Source organism: Heptranchias perlo, unplaced genomic scaffold (genome assembly GCF_035084215.1).
Source record: "Heptranchias perlo isolate sHepPer1 unplaced genomic scaffold, sHepPer1.hap1 HAP1_SCAFFOLD_70, whole genome shotgun sequence".
Classification (NCBI taxonomy): domain Eukaryota; kingdom Metazoa; phylum Chordata; class Chondrichthyes; order Hexanchiformes; family Hexanchidae; genus Heptranchias; species Heptranchias perlo.
In genome coordinates this window covers 785,713-800,895 of record NW_027139729.1, presented here as the reverse complement: position 1 = coordinate 800,895, position 15,183 = coordinate 785,713, and the positions used below count along the sequence as shown (strand labels likewise).

General features: G+C 43.5%; 1 protein-coding gene and 1 non-coding gene across 2 annotated transcripts in view; both read left to right on the top strand.

Annotated features, from left to right (window-relative positions):
• The window catches only part of LOC137318446 (zinc finger protein 229-like), a 134,244-nt gene that overhangs the window by 29,075 nt on the left and 89,986 nt on the right, over nt 1-15,183 (top strand). The gene's annotated exons all lie outside the window — the stretch shown is intronic.
• trnag-ucc (transfer RNA glycine (anticodon UCC)) lies at nt 9,775-9,846 on the top strand. Its single transcript has one exon. It is a non-coding gene; the product is annotated as a tRNA-Gly (tRNA).

The window sequence follows — 15,183 nt, the reverse complement described above, 5'->3', positions numbered from 1 at the left end:
TCAAGAACAGGTGAGGTAGAAAATACAAAAGTGATCAATTGAATCTCTCTGTTAATAATCATTGTAATATCCACAAATGAAAACCAGCGATACAAACAGTGTCAGTGTCTGACTCCACTGCAGTACTGCAGCACTCAGCTTCTGCACACCAGGTGTGTTGGGCTGTTTTACAACAATTTAGTGACATCCAAACACGGCCCACCCCCTGCACTGATCCATCAATGGGACGACCCGATGGGGCGGGGAGCTTTGCACATATCAGATTTCTAATCCCCTCTCCCTTGGGATGAACCATTCAACCGAAACAAAACAGCCACTGTTTAAAATGTGTCCTTCAAACTTCTCACATGATGCCTGCAATAGATGCTCTTTGTATAACACCCCACATCCTTACTGTCCGGCTCTGTTTACTGTTCAATAACAAACAAGAAATGTTAATGGGCGGGTTTAAAAAAAAATCAGATTTAATACCGGCCACAAATCACAAACACGCTCACACTGCACATTGTCCGGTTTCAGCAATTTGTTCCGAACTGTTGCAGTTCTGCTTCCGGCCAGTAGATGTCCCCAAACCCCGGGTCATTGAAGTTTGCAGATGAGAGAGGGACAGAAGATAAACTCATTCTTCACATTATATTGCACGAGTGGGATTTAGAAAAACTGGGAATGGAGACGAGCTGTAAGTACATTTTGTTGGACCAAACACTACTTGTAATGCTGTGTTAAATTCTGTAATTGATTGAGGGGATACTGTCTATACTGAGGAAGACTGGGACAAAATCAGCTTGCAGAACGGCCGTGTCAATGGCCATTGAATTTCAATATAGAAAGGTGTGATGTGGGGCATTTCGCTGGGGGGAATAAGGAGACCACATACTGCTTGGAAAATAAGAGTCTAAATGGGGTAGAGGAGCAATGTAAATCATCCTGAGAAATCAGAGACAAACACTGTGCAATATACAGTGAAATATAATGGGGCAAATTCACAACTATCGAATGAGTGAAACAAAAACTTTATTATGAATCAATTGTCTTCATTTTTCACCGTCAAAAAGTGCAAAAATACGAGAGTAAAAGTTACAGACAGAAACTTTCCTCACATTGCACATTGTCCTGTTTCTGCAACCATGACATCATGTGAATTTGTTCCCTCATTACAGTTGTCGATTACCGCCAGTAGAGGTCAGTCTCTGGTACTGTATATGAGAGTGGGATTTATTCTGTATATTTCAGTCTCTGGTACTGTATATGAGAGTGTGATTTATTCTGTATCTGTCAGTCATTGTTACTGAGTGTGAGCATGGGGTATATTCTGCATCTGTCAGTCTCCAGGTACTATATATAATTGATGCATTCATTCTGTATCTGTCAGTCTCTGGTACTGTCTGTTGTGGGATACATTCTGTATCTGCCATTCTCTGCTACTTTATCTCAGTGTGGGATTCATTCTGTAATTCAGTCTCTGAGACAATGTGCAAGTCTGGATTCATTCTGTATTCTTATTTCAATTTGCAGTATCGTATTTGATACTGTATCTTTAACACTTTAAATTATATACAGTTCTTCATCGAGCATTTAGTTTGTTAATGTGGATACATTTTCGATTTTCTTTAATCAAACGACGTGTGTGAGTTTTGGAGTAGTATTACATCTTAATCTCTGAAGTCGATTGTGAATGATAATGTACCTTTCAATCTGTTCACAGTGAAATTACTGGACTGGTATGTAATGTGTATTTCATTCTGCAATAATTCTGTATCTGAGTCTAACACTGTAGGTGATTTTTGGACTGGTATGTAATATGGAGCTCATCCTGCACTAAAGGAATTGATACTGTATCTATCAGTCTGATACTGTATGAAATTTTTGGACTGATGAGTAACATACAGATCAGTCTGTGTTAATGGAATTGATATTGTATCTTTGAGTCTGATACGGGATGAGATTCTTGGACTGCTATATAATGTGTGGCTCAGTCTGCACTAATTGAATCGATTCTGTATCTTTCAGTCTAAAATTGTATGAGATTGTTGGACTGATATATAATGTTGAGCTCAGGCGGTGCTAATAGAATTTAAATTATATCTTCCAGTCTGGTCATTTGTGAATTTTAGACTCGTATGTAATGTATAGCTCAGTCTGTACCAATGGTATTGATAATGTTTATTTCAGTATCACACGAGTATTTACCAATATATCTAATATGTAGCTCAGTCTGCACCAATAGAATTGATACTGTATCTGTAAATCTGCCACTATGAGATCTTTGAACTGGTCTGTAAAGTGTAACTCAGTCTGTAGTAATGTGACTGTGACATTCATACTGTATCTGTAGTCTCCAGTACAGTCTGTGAGTGTGGGATTCATTCTGTATCTGTCAGTCTCTGGTACTGTGTGTGTGTGGGATTCATTCTGTATCTGTCAGTCTCTGGTACTGTGTGTGAGTGTGGGATTTATTCTGTGTCTGTCAGTCTCTGGTACTATGTGTGAGTGTGGGATTCATTCTGTATCTGTCAGTCTCTGCTCTGTGTGTGAGTGTGGGATTCATTCTGTATCTCTCAGTCTCTGCTCTGTGTGTGAGTGTGGGATTCATTCTGTATCTGCAGGTATCAGGCACTGTGTGTGAGTGTGGGATTCATTCTGTATCTGTCAGTCTCTGGTACTGTGTGTGAGTGTGGGATTCATTCTGTATCTGTCAGTCTCTGCTCCTGTGTGTGAGTGTGGGATTCATTCTGTATCTGTCAGTCTCAGGTACTGTGAGTGAGTGTGGGATTCATTCCGTATCTGTCAGTCTCTGCTCCTGTGTGTGAGTGTGGGATTCATTGTCTGTCAGTCTCTGGTACCGTGTGTGAGTGTGGGATTCATCCTGGATCTGCCATTCTCTGCTACATTATCTGAGTGTGGGATTCATTCTGTAATTCAGTCTCTGAGACAATGTGCAAGTCTGAATTCATTCTGTATTCTTATTTCAGTTTACAGTATCGAATTTGAAACTGTATCTTTAATACTTTAATTTATATCCAGTTCTTCATCTCGTGTTTAATTTGTAAATATAGATACACTTTTCGATTTTCTTTAATCAAACATGTGTGAGCTTTGGAGTAGTATTACATTTTTATCATTCACAATAGAGTTAAGAGATTATGTACCTTTCAATCTGTTCACAGTGAAATTATTGGATTGGGATGTAATGTTTAGCTCAGTCTGCAATAATGGGATTAATTCTGTATCTCAATCTGTTATTGTATGAGATTTATGCACTGGTATGTAATATGTAGCTCAGCCTGCACTAAAGGAATTAATACTGTATCTATCAGTCTGACTCTGTGAGATTTTTGGACTGGAATGAGATGTGTAGCTCAGTCTTCAATAATGGAAGTGATACTGAATCTTTCGATCTGATATTCTCTGTGATTTTTGGACTGGTGAGTAACATGGAGCTCAGTACGTGCTATGGAATTGATATTGTATCTTTGAGTCTGATCGGGTATGAGATGCTTGGACTGCTATATTATGTGTGGCTCAGTCTGCACTGATGGAATTGATAATGTATCTTTCAGTCTAATATTGTATGGGATTTTCAGTCTGGTATGTAATGTACAGGTCAGGCAGTGCTAAAAGAATTGATACAGTATCTTCCAGTCTGATCATTTATGAGGATTTTGGACTCGTATGTAATGTGTAGCTCAGTCTGAAACAATGGTATTGATAATGTTTATTTCAGTATAATACTCTCTGAGTATTTACTAATATATCTAATATGTAGCTCAGTCTGCACTAATGGAATTTATACGATATCTTTCAATCTGACACGATGATATCTTTGAACTGGTATGTAAAATGTAACTCAGTCTGCAGTAGTGTGATTGTGAGATTCATTCTGTGACTGTCAGTTCTTGATTCTCTTTGTGACTGTGGGATTCATTCTGTATCTGTCAGCATCTGGTACTGGTTGTGAGTGAGGGATTCATTCTGTATTGGTCAGTCTCTGGTACTGTATGTGAGTGTTGGATTCTTTCTGCATCTGTCAGTCTCTGGTGCTTTATGAGAGTATGGGATGAACTAATATCTGTCAGTCCTTGGTATTGTATGTGAGTGTGGGATGAACTCAGTATCTGTCAGTCCTTGGTACTGTCAGCCCGTTTGGGATTCATTCTGTTTCTGTCATCTCTGGTTCCATACTTGAGTGTGGGATTCACTCTGTGTCTGGCAACCTCTAGTACTGTATGTGTGCTTGGGATTCCTTCTGCATCTGTCAGTCTCTGCTACAGTATATGAGTGTGAGATTCATTCTGTGTTTGTGTGTCTCTGTACTGTATCTGAGTGTGAGATTCATTCTGTATCTGTCCATAATTATTCTCTCAGATTACATTATGGTATTCAATACTGTAGCTTTAATATCTTAATGTTAAAGTAGTTTTTCTCATTATTTAATTGGTAAATATGGATACACTTTAGGATTTGATGCTGGAGGTTTCAATCAGATAATTTGTATGATTTTGGACTACTATTAAATCTGTATCTCTGTCAGTATTGTTGTGAATGATAATATATCTTTCAACCTGATATGGTGACATTTTTGAATTGGTATATAATGTGTAGATCAGTCTGCACTGAAGGAATTGATACTGCATCTTTAAGTTTTATTATAAGATTTTTGGACTCGTGTGTAATGTGTGCTCACAGAATTGATACTTTATCTTTAAATCTCATACTATGAGTTTATTATAAACTGGTATCTAATGTGTTTCTCAGGTTACACAGTCACAGCATTTCTCAATCTGATACTGTACATGAGTTTTGGACTTGCAATTTGTATTCGAATGGTACACTATTCGAATGGATACTTCATGTATTAAACTCACGTGTGTGTGAGAGAGATTGAGGCAAGCATACAATTGGAATCTTGGGGTATCTGGGATTTAATTCATGGCTAAAGTTTTCCTTTTTCGAAATTGACAATCTGAAAGCATGACTTTGGACTGGGATTTTTGTATCCACCTGTCAGCGGGACTGAGTGAGGGGGAAATGGAACAGTGTCTGCCTCACCTGCTCTGTTTGAATGTTGGATTGAAAATGTGTCTCTGGAACTTGGGATCAGTGTGGGACTGACTACTTCTGCTGTCTGAGACTGTGGAGCTGATGATCTGTCTGTGTCTCTGTGCTCTATGAGTGATAATGTACTTACTGTGTGTGAGAAGGAGCTGACTGCACTGTTCCTTTGCCTCGGATGGAGGAAACTTCACATTCATTCTGGCTCCTTCAAGGGTTTGACTGTAGAAAGAAACATATATCTTGTAACTCAAGAACAGGTGAGGTCGAAAATACAGAAGTGATCAGTTTAATATCTGTGAATAATTATTTTGAATATCCACAAATGAAAACCAGTGATACAAGCGGTGTCAGTGTCTGACTCCACTGCAGTACTGCAGCACTCAGCTTCTGCACACCAGGTGTGTTGGGCGATTTTAAAACAATTTAGTGACATCCCCTCCACTGATCCATGAATGGGACTACCCGATGGGGCAGGGACCTTTGTACAGGTCAGGTTTCTAATCTCCTCTCCCATGGGACAAACCGTTCAAATGAAAGCAAACAACCGCTGTTTAAATTGTGTCCTTCACACTTCTCACCTGATGCCTGCAATCAAAACTGCTTGTCTAACTCCCCACATCCTGACTGTTCACTGTCCAGTAACAGGGTGAGACTGGAACTAAACCAGGAACATTCACTACTGGTTTGGGGAGAGAAAGCAGCAATGATTTTAAATAGCAGGTTCTTCCCACTCTGTCTCACTTCCGCTGGACACACCCTGGACACACACAGCCCGAGAATGACCTCTCCCTTCCCCCGCTCACTCCATGTTCCGGGACCAGTTCCTGATCCACTCCGCCTCTTACAAACAGCCCCCGGACTCCCCCTGACCTTCCCCCGGACTCAATGCCGATCTCTGAGCCCATCTGCGGACACGGTCCCGAAGCGATGAGCTGCTGTAACGAGGCTGCTCTTTGCTCCCTTCCCCCGGGGGCCGTGATCTCTCCATTCCCGGCTGTTTTAAACCATCTTCTTCCGCTCACTGAGGGAATGGCGCCCACAGGCCGAGCTGGGGGAGGGCAGCGCGCATGCGCTCTTCTGCTCACCAACAACCAGCGCTGGGGGCGGGGCTGAGTCACGCATGCGCAGATATCTGGTTGAATTCCCAATACAAAAATCGATGGAAACTTTCCCCAATTGGAATTTTTCAGAGTCTGAGCAAAGGAAGTGGGTCTGGGGGAAAGGTCAGAGGGAATGGGGTCCACAGGCAGTGCAGGAACAGGCACCAGAATGGAAAACAGATGGGATTCCACCAGTGCCTAACGCTGGAATCCAGACTGACTTTACAATCTCTAACTATTAAACTAGATGTTTCCATCCCTGCTGTTTCTCTCGGTATCTTTTGATGGTAAAGAGCCTTTCAGTGATAAAGTGGGCGGCTCTGAAATGAGCCAATGGGCTCTGTTCATTCTTGGACTCTTTACTGATAAAACTGACGCGTGAGGAAGAAACTGGAGGAAGGATTTCTCAAACCAATCCTGGAAAACATGGAGGAAAGAGTGAGTCGGTGTGTTTGTCGGGACCATGTAGGATTAATATCCGATAGCAGAAGTCCCAGATTAATTTAATCAGAGTGATACTCTCGATGACTGAGAGTAATACCGAACGTCCCTCTGCTGCAAAACAGAATATAGTACAACAGGCAAGAGAGAGTCAAATGTGGCCCATTGTTTTTTCACTCTCTGAACTGAGGGTGGGATTAATAGTGTGTCTGCCTCTGGTCCAATATCAGTGAGAGATGAGATTGCATCTTTTGTCTCTCCAATGGGATCTTTCTGGATAACACTTGGCTTTGCAGCTCAGTCTGCAACTGATACTCTGGCACTGTGTCTCTCCGCGCTATCTCTCACCGTATCTGTCTCGCTTTATCTCGCTTTCTGGTGCTGGAGATGAACACACTGATAGGAAGTGTAAGACTGACAGTGTATGTTTGTCTTTCTCTAATGCTGGACATGAAGGTGTGATATTGTCTGATATAAAACAGAGGGAATGGGATGTCCGGGCCGGGCCTCACTGTAACTGGGGATGTGTTCGGCTCCAGTCCCAGTTCAAGGTCATCATCTTTTCACAGATTGAGGGCAAGTGTCTCTGTGAGAAGGTAACACTGGTGGAGAAACTCCGCGTCATAACTCAAACCCCAACAGATGAGATTCTCAACATCAGCTGGAATAAAGTGTTTGTGAACTGCTGAACCCGTCTGGGAGGGAATGTGTGGGGAGATAGAATCGGGTCTGGGACTGAAATGGAAGGAGGCGGGTTGACTTGTTAACGAAGGGACTGTATTTCGGCAGGAATATTACTGACTGTTAATTGCAACGGGGCTTATTTAAAAGCTCCGGATTTCTGGAAATCTTTGAATATGAAGCCCGAGTCTGTAAGGGTTTGTGCGGAGCGCTGTGTTTCGGTTCTATTATCGATAAACGGTTTGAAATTGGCGGATGGAGAAAGCTGGAGGTGGAGCTGGAAGATCAGAGGCCGCTCTCTGCTCTGTTTTTCACTGTCTCCTCCGCTCCCTCCCTCTCTGTTCAATCCCCCATATGGAACCAAAGCGGATAGCTGGACTCTAAACTAGGTTCATTAGTCAACAAGACGAAAGGCGAGTAATGTTTCTGATCTCCTGAGCACCAGGCAATTCACTGTTATTTGTTTCTGTGCAGAGTTACATTTCAATGATTCCCCAGTGTGTTTAATGCGTTATGTAAATAATCTAACAAAATAGAACAGAAAGGGAGCGAAGCGCTGAATCCCACAGATGTAGAAAGGTTAGTCGAGCAGTTCTGGTGATGCTTTACGAGCCCAGCATGGCAAGTATTTCAAATAAACACAAGAAATCTGGTGATGTGTGGACTGGGGTCCATAAGTCACCATTTAAATTACCGGACTGTGGTCGGTGCCCTGACTCCAGTCCCATTAATACCTCATCTCGGCTACAACGAGAATAAAGCAGCTCAAAGCCACGCTGGTAGCATGATATCAGCGTCTCCCTTCAGACAGTAACCAGCCCTTTCACAGATACAGTGGGTGGCTCTGAAAAGAGCCTTTACATCGAGTTACATCGAAACTACAGCACAGAAACAGGCCATTCGGCCCAACTGGTCTGTGTTGCCGTTTATGCTCCACACGAGGCTGCTCCCTCCCTACTTCATCTAACTCTATCAGAATACCCTTCGATTCCTTCCTTCCTCATGTGTTTCTCTAGCTTCCCCTTAAATGCACCTGTGCTATTTGCCTGAGCTGCTCCTTGTGGTAGCATTTTCCACATTCTAACCACTCTTTGGGTAAAGCAGTTTCTCCTGAATTCCCTATTGGATTTATTAGCGACTATTTTATATTTATTACCTTTAGTTTTGGACTCCCCACAAGTGGAAACATTTTCTCTATGTCTACCCTATGAAACCCTATCATAAGACCTCTATCAAGTCACCCCTCAGCCTTCTCTTTTCGAGTGAAAAGACCCCCAGTCTGTTCAGCATTTCCCAATAAGAATATCCTCTCATTTCTCGTATCATGAGAATCTTTTTTGCACCTTCTAAGTCCTTTATATAATATGGAGACCAGAACTGTGCACAGTACTCCAAGTGTGGTCGAACCAAAGTTCCATACTATTTTAACATAACTTCTTTGATTTTCAATTCTATCTCTCTAGAATGAATCTCAGTGTTTGATTTGCCTTTTTGTGACCTTATTAACTTGCGTCGCTACTTTCAGTAATTTTTATATCTGTACCACGAGATCCATTTGCTACTCTAGCCCGTTTCGACTCTTATTATCCAAGCAGTGTGTGACCTCCTTATTCTTCATTCTGCAACTTTATTAATGTCCTCTTGCATTTTGATGCATTCTTCCTTTGTATTAACTACATCGCCCAATTTGTTGTCGTCCACAAATTTTGAAATTGTACTTCCGATTCTCGAGTCCCGAATTGTTCATGTAAATTGTGAACGGTGGTCCTAACACCGATCCCTGTGGAACTCCGCTTCCCACCTTTTTGACAATCTGAGTAACTACCCTTAACCTCTATTCTCTGTTTTCTGTTTTGATGCCAGCTTGCAAACCATTCTATCACCTGTCCCTGAACCCACGTGCTCTGAACTTAGCCATGAGTGGACAATGCATTGCCTTATCGAAGGCCTTCGGAAAATCCAAATATATTGCATCAACTACATGAACCTTGCTCTCCTTGGGTCTCTCTCAGAGTGTTTACACTGCCCGCTCACCCTCACTGATATTCTATCTTTGAACTGCTGTAATATTGTCCTTTAGTAATATTGCTGCTCCTCCTCCTTTCCCTATTTCTCTGTCCTTTCTAACGATCTTATAGACTTGAATATGAAGCTGCCATTCGTGCCCAGCTGGTAGTCAGGTCTCCATAATGATTTAATGTAATTATCTAACTTTACTCAATGGCTGATGTGAGCTGCGGCAAAATGTATTTCCAGCCGGTCAAGTATTGCAGGTATCGACTGTCTCTTCAGTCCGATATCAGGTGAAGAATTACTGGCTGTTGTGTAATTTCCATTGATTGGGGGTTGGCGTCATCGACTGTGCGGAAACGGGAACTGCAACAGAGCGAGAAAGGATCCGTCAGAAACCAGTTTCAATGAAGAACAAAATCCAACAGCCTGCAGTGTCTGTTCAGGGTCTGATGTTTGAGAGCAATTTGATCATCCCTGATTGTCAGCGATGGTGGTATAGTGGTGAGCATAGCTGCCTTCCAAGCAGTTGACCCGGGTTCGATTCCCGGCCATCGCATTTCAGTATTCTTATTAAATTATTTCCATCATTAAGTTTGCCATCGAATTTGTTGCAGTTCAGCTGGATATTGTTTCCAAAACATGAACTGGTATAATTACAGCAAAATGTTTTCAACGTTAATTTATTTTTCCTATAGAAGGAATAGATGACAAATATACTGGAAATAGTGAGCTACCAAGGGTCTAACCAGAGCGAGGAAGGCAAATGATATGTTAGCTTTTATTGCAACGGTGTTGCAATATAAGAGTAATAAGGACTTGCTGCAATTGTGCTATGAGGACATATTGTGTAAAATTGGCCTATATTCGCTGGAGTTTAGAAGAATGAGAGATGATCGCATTGAAACGTGTCAATTTTTTAGACGGCTTGACAGGGTAGATGCGGAGAGGCTGATTCCCCTGGCTGGAGAGTCAAGAACTTGAGGTCAGAGTATCAAGATCAGGGGTCGGCCATTTAGCATCGACATGAGGAAAAAATTCTTCACTCAAAGGGTTGTGAATCTTTGGAATTCTCCACCCCAGAGGGCTGTGGATGCTCAGTCGTTGAATATATTCAAAGCTGAGATCGATAGATTTTTGGACGCTAATAGCATCAAGGTACATGGGGATGGGGCGAGAAAGTGGAGTTGAGGTCGAAGATCAGCCATGATCTGATTGAATGGCGGAGCAGGCTCGCGTATCGTATCGCCTACTCCTGCTCCTATTTCTTATATTCTTATGTAGAGAGCCTTATATCCAAGTGTGCTGATGACACTAAGTTAGGTAGCACCGTAAACATTATAGATTGGAGCAGAAAGTTGCAAAGGGACATTGATAGATTCAGTGAGTGGGCAAAACTGTGGCAGATGGAGTTCAACGTGGGGAAGTGTGAGATCATCCACTTTGGACCATAAAAAGATAGATCAGAGTATTTTCTAAAGGGCAAGAAACTAGGAACTGTGGATGAGCAGAGGGGTTAATGAGATCAAGTACAGAATTCACTAAAAGGTGCAAAAATAAGTTAAAATGGTAATGGTATTTTGATGTTTATTTCAAGGGACAGGAAATAAAAATGAGTGGCAGTTATGTCACAGTTATTCAGAGCTCTGGTTAGAGCTTATTTAGAGTATTGTGTTCAGTTCTGGGCACCGCACCTCTGGCAGGATAAGAACATAAGGAATATGAGCAGGAGTAGGCCTTACGGCCCCTCGAGCCTGCTCCGCCATTCAATAGATCATCTGCTCTTAACTGCCCGATCCCCATATCCCTTGATTGTCTTGTCCAAAAATCTATCAAACTCAATCTTGAATACACTAAACGACTGAACATCCACAACCCTCTGGGGTGGAGAGAACCGTATCGACGAAGATAAAGGGAATGAAATGAACTGTGTCATACAGTTACATTTCGCTGCTCTGTCTGAACATTTTAGTCACTACTTCCCTGCAGAGGGATTTGAAAATTCGATGCAAAAGCGTTGGGTGAAAGATCCTTTTGCTTTCGAAAATCCTGAATCTAGAATGAAGCTAAATTTGATGCCTGATCAAGAAAACGGGCTGGTGCGACTCTCCTGTGACAGCGCACTGAAAACACGCCTCACGTCATTCAGTTTGTCTTATTTTTGGATCAGTGCTTTCACAGATGATCCACTGTAAGTAAGATTAGTGTTCCGTTGTTCCTGTCGTTCACAAAAACCTACATCTGCGAACTGGGATTTTCGACTTTGAGAAGGTTAAAAACAAGAGAAAGAAACCGAATCAACCGTGCCTGATATGCGTGGAGCGCTTTCATCTTGTGATCCAGATTGGAACGAGATCATGAACAACAGGCCGACCCATCCGTCACCTTAAGTAAGTGAAACTCAACCTGAACTTTTTTTTATTCTATTTGCACAATATTTCAAATGTTTTTCAAGTAACGTCGATGTTTAATTTTAGTTATTACTTGAAATGAAGTGAAGAGCATGGACTGACCTTTATTGGGATTTGATGAAAACTCCAGCCGGAAGATATTATTGTTTTGGATCCCTGGGGGAAGTGTTTCCCTTCCACTGGGTCACGAGGAAAAATGTTTGTGAAACTGGATAAATGTTTGTGAAACACTGTTCCACATTGTACGGTCAGTGTCTGTTTAGCAAACCGACCCTCAATTCCTCAGTCCGTATTTCTAGAAACGCTTCTGTGCGCGACGTCGGCAAAAAAACACTGACCGACCCCCGGTGACTAATGGTGGCCGTAGGCCCCACAATCCCCCGCGCCCCAGAAACCCGTCTATCTCTCCAAGGCGCTGATTTCGTAATCAGACTGCGCATGCTCCACAGGCCCGCCCTGCATTCTGGGAACGCTTCGGTCCTGCAGTTTGTCGCGAGTCGGACTCGGTGGAAACAGGAGAAGAAACCGGGAAGCGGTGGGTGGGACGAGGGAGGCGCTGGGTGAGGGGTTTAATGGTGCGAAGGGCACCCGGGCCGCCCGTCCGCCGGGCCCCCCGGCTCTGATTCGGGTTCTGAGCCGCGCTCGGTGTTGCTGAGACTCCGCTCGGCCCCGCTCAGTGTCTCGGACCAGCACCGCGCATGCTCTGGCCATGGGCCCTTCCCGCGGCTGCGCGCTGCTCCCCTTCGAATTGAGATAGACCGTATTCTACCACGCGGGGCATTTTGGGTAAGATTATCGCCATTGTAAAACCCTCGCCGATATTTCTGTGATGGGGTGTGAAAGGGCGAGGTTCAGCAATCAAAAGCAAAATACTACGGATGCTGGAAATGTGAAACATAAAGAGAAAATGCTGGAAATCCTCAGCAAGTCGGGCAGCATCCGCGGAGAATGAAACAGTTAACGTTTCAGATTAGTGTTAAGGTTTTGTCAGAACTTGAAGAAGTGAAAGAATTAACAGTTTTTAAGCAAGGAGAGAGGCAGGGAAAGAGGGGGCGGGGAGGGAAAGAACAAAAGGGAAGGTCTGTGATAGGGTGGAGGGCAGGAGTGATGAAGCAAAAAAAGGGATGAAGCTGCAAGGCAAGGTGGGTGGCAATGGGTCAAGTCAATAAACAAAGGATGACTCCAGTCGAGCTTTAAAGGGCTGCAGTCAGCTGGATGCGTGAATGAGGCCGTGAGCCAAAGGAAGCGAATTTGAAGCGGAGAGAGAGGGACACGCTGTGTAACCGGGCGCAAACACTCATCCGCAGCCCAGACATCACTTCTTTCCCACTAGGCGTGAAAGGACTATATTAATTACAATAATCCATGTTCTTTGATTTTGAATAGTTTAGTTTCTAAATTGAATCATGTTTCTCCAATTATATTTCCCAACTCAGATTCAAGGCCTCCAACCCAACCCAAATGTTGGAGATGGTGCGATGGGTTTGGGTTCCAGCAGAGGGAGGAGGGTGAGTGTGTGAGACGGGGATTTACAGTCTGGGGGAATGAGCAGGAAGAATGTTCCATAGAAACTAGAATTGCCTGTTCTGAATTTCTATTCTTTATTCACAGTGAGGACTTTTGTAAACTCCAGTGCACTGATTGTGGAAAGAGCTTTAACCAGTTCCACAACCTGTAAAAACATCGCACCATTCACAGCGGGGAGAAACCGGACACATGTTCTGTGTGTGAACGAGGCTTCAACTGATCGTCCAACCTGGAGAGACACAAGGACACCCGTAGGATGGAGAAACCGTGGAAATGTGGGGACTGTGGGAAGGGATTCAATTACCCGTCCCAGCTGGAAACTCATCGACGCAGACACACTGGGGAGAGGCCGTTCACCTGCTCCGTGTGTGGGAAGGGATTCACTCAGTCATCCCACCTGCTGACGCACCAGCGAGTTCACACTGGGGAGAGGCCATTCACCTGCTCCATTAGTGGGATGAGACTCACTCTCTCGTCCAGCCTCATTGAACATCAACTTGTTCACACTGATAAGAGACCTCTTAAATATTTTGACTGTGACAAGAGTTTAAAAAGCAGAAATGAGCTGCTGAAACTCCAACGCACTCACACTGGGGAGAGGCCGTTCACCTGCAATGAGTGCGGGAAGGGATTCACTCAGTCATCCAACCTGCTGACACACCAGCGAGTTCACACTGGGGAGAGGCCGTTCACCTGCTCCGTGTGTGGGAAGGGATTCACTCAGTCATCCAGCCTTATTGAACATCAGCTTGTTCACACTGATAAGAGACTTTTCAAATGTTCTGACTGTGAGAAGAGCTTTAAAAGAAAAAGTGATCTGCTGACACACCAACGCATTCACACTGGGGAGAGGCCGTTCACCTGCTCCGTGTGTGGGAAGGGATTCACTCAGTCATCCAGCCTCCTGATACACCAGCGAGTTCACACTGGGGAGAGGCCGTTCACCTGCTCCGTGTGTGGGAAGGGATTCACTCGATCATCCCACCGGCTGAGACACCAGCGAATTCACACTGGCCAGAGGCCGTTCACCTGCTCCGTGTGTGGGAAGGGATTCACTCAGTCATCCAGCCTTCTGACACATCAACTCGTTCACACTGATAAGAGACCTTTTAAATGTTCTGACTGTGAGAAGAGCTTTAAAAGAAAAAAGGATCTACTGACACACCAACGTACTCACACTGGGGAGAGGCCGTTCACCTGCACTGAGTGTGGGAAGAGATTCAGTCAGTCATCCAACCTGCAAACACACCAACATATTCACAATGGGGAGAGGCCGTTCACCTGCTCTGTGTGTGGGAAGGGATTCACTCGGTCATCCTACCTCATTGAACATCAACATGTTCACACTGATAAGAGACCCTTTGAATGTTCTGACTGTGGGAAGAACTTTAAAAGAACAAGGGATCTACTGAGACACCAACATATTCACACTGGGGAGAGGCCGTTCACCTGCTCTGTGTGTGGGAAAGGATTCACTCTGTCATCCAGCCTACTAATACACCAGCGAGTTCACATCTGACTGCAGGGTTCTGCTGTTATTACTGCTGTTAATCACATGCAGGACTCAACCCTGTTCATTCTGGCAGTTGGGGATTGTTTCTGATGTTAATAATCCATTTAACAGGATTGCAGTATTAGAATTCTGTAAAAGTGTCAAATAAATCAGCTTTCTTTTAAACACAGTCTTTCTCTTTCTTGATATCTCGATGATAAGACAAGGTGATTGAGGACTTATGATGAAGTAAGTGGAATCCATCTTAGAACTGAGTTCCTCCACCTTTTTGAAAGATGGATCTACAAGATGTCCAAGGCTGACAGGACAGAAAATTCTATTATATCACAGGGTCCACTTCAATCAGCCTGCGCAGATTTCCACTACCCTTGTGTGGGAAAGAGATTCCTGATTTCACTCCTGGACGCCCTAACTCTAAATTTAAGTTTATGCCCTCTTGTTATCG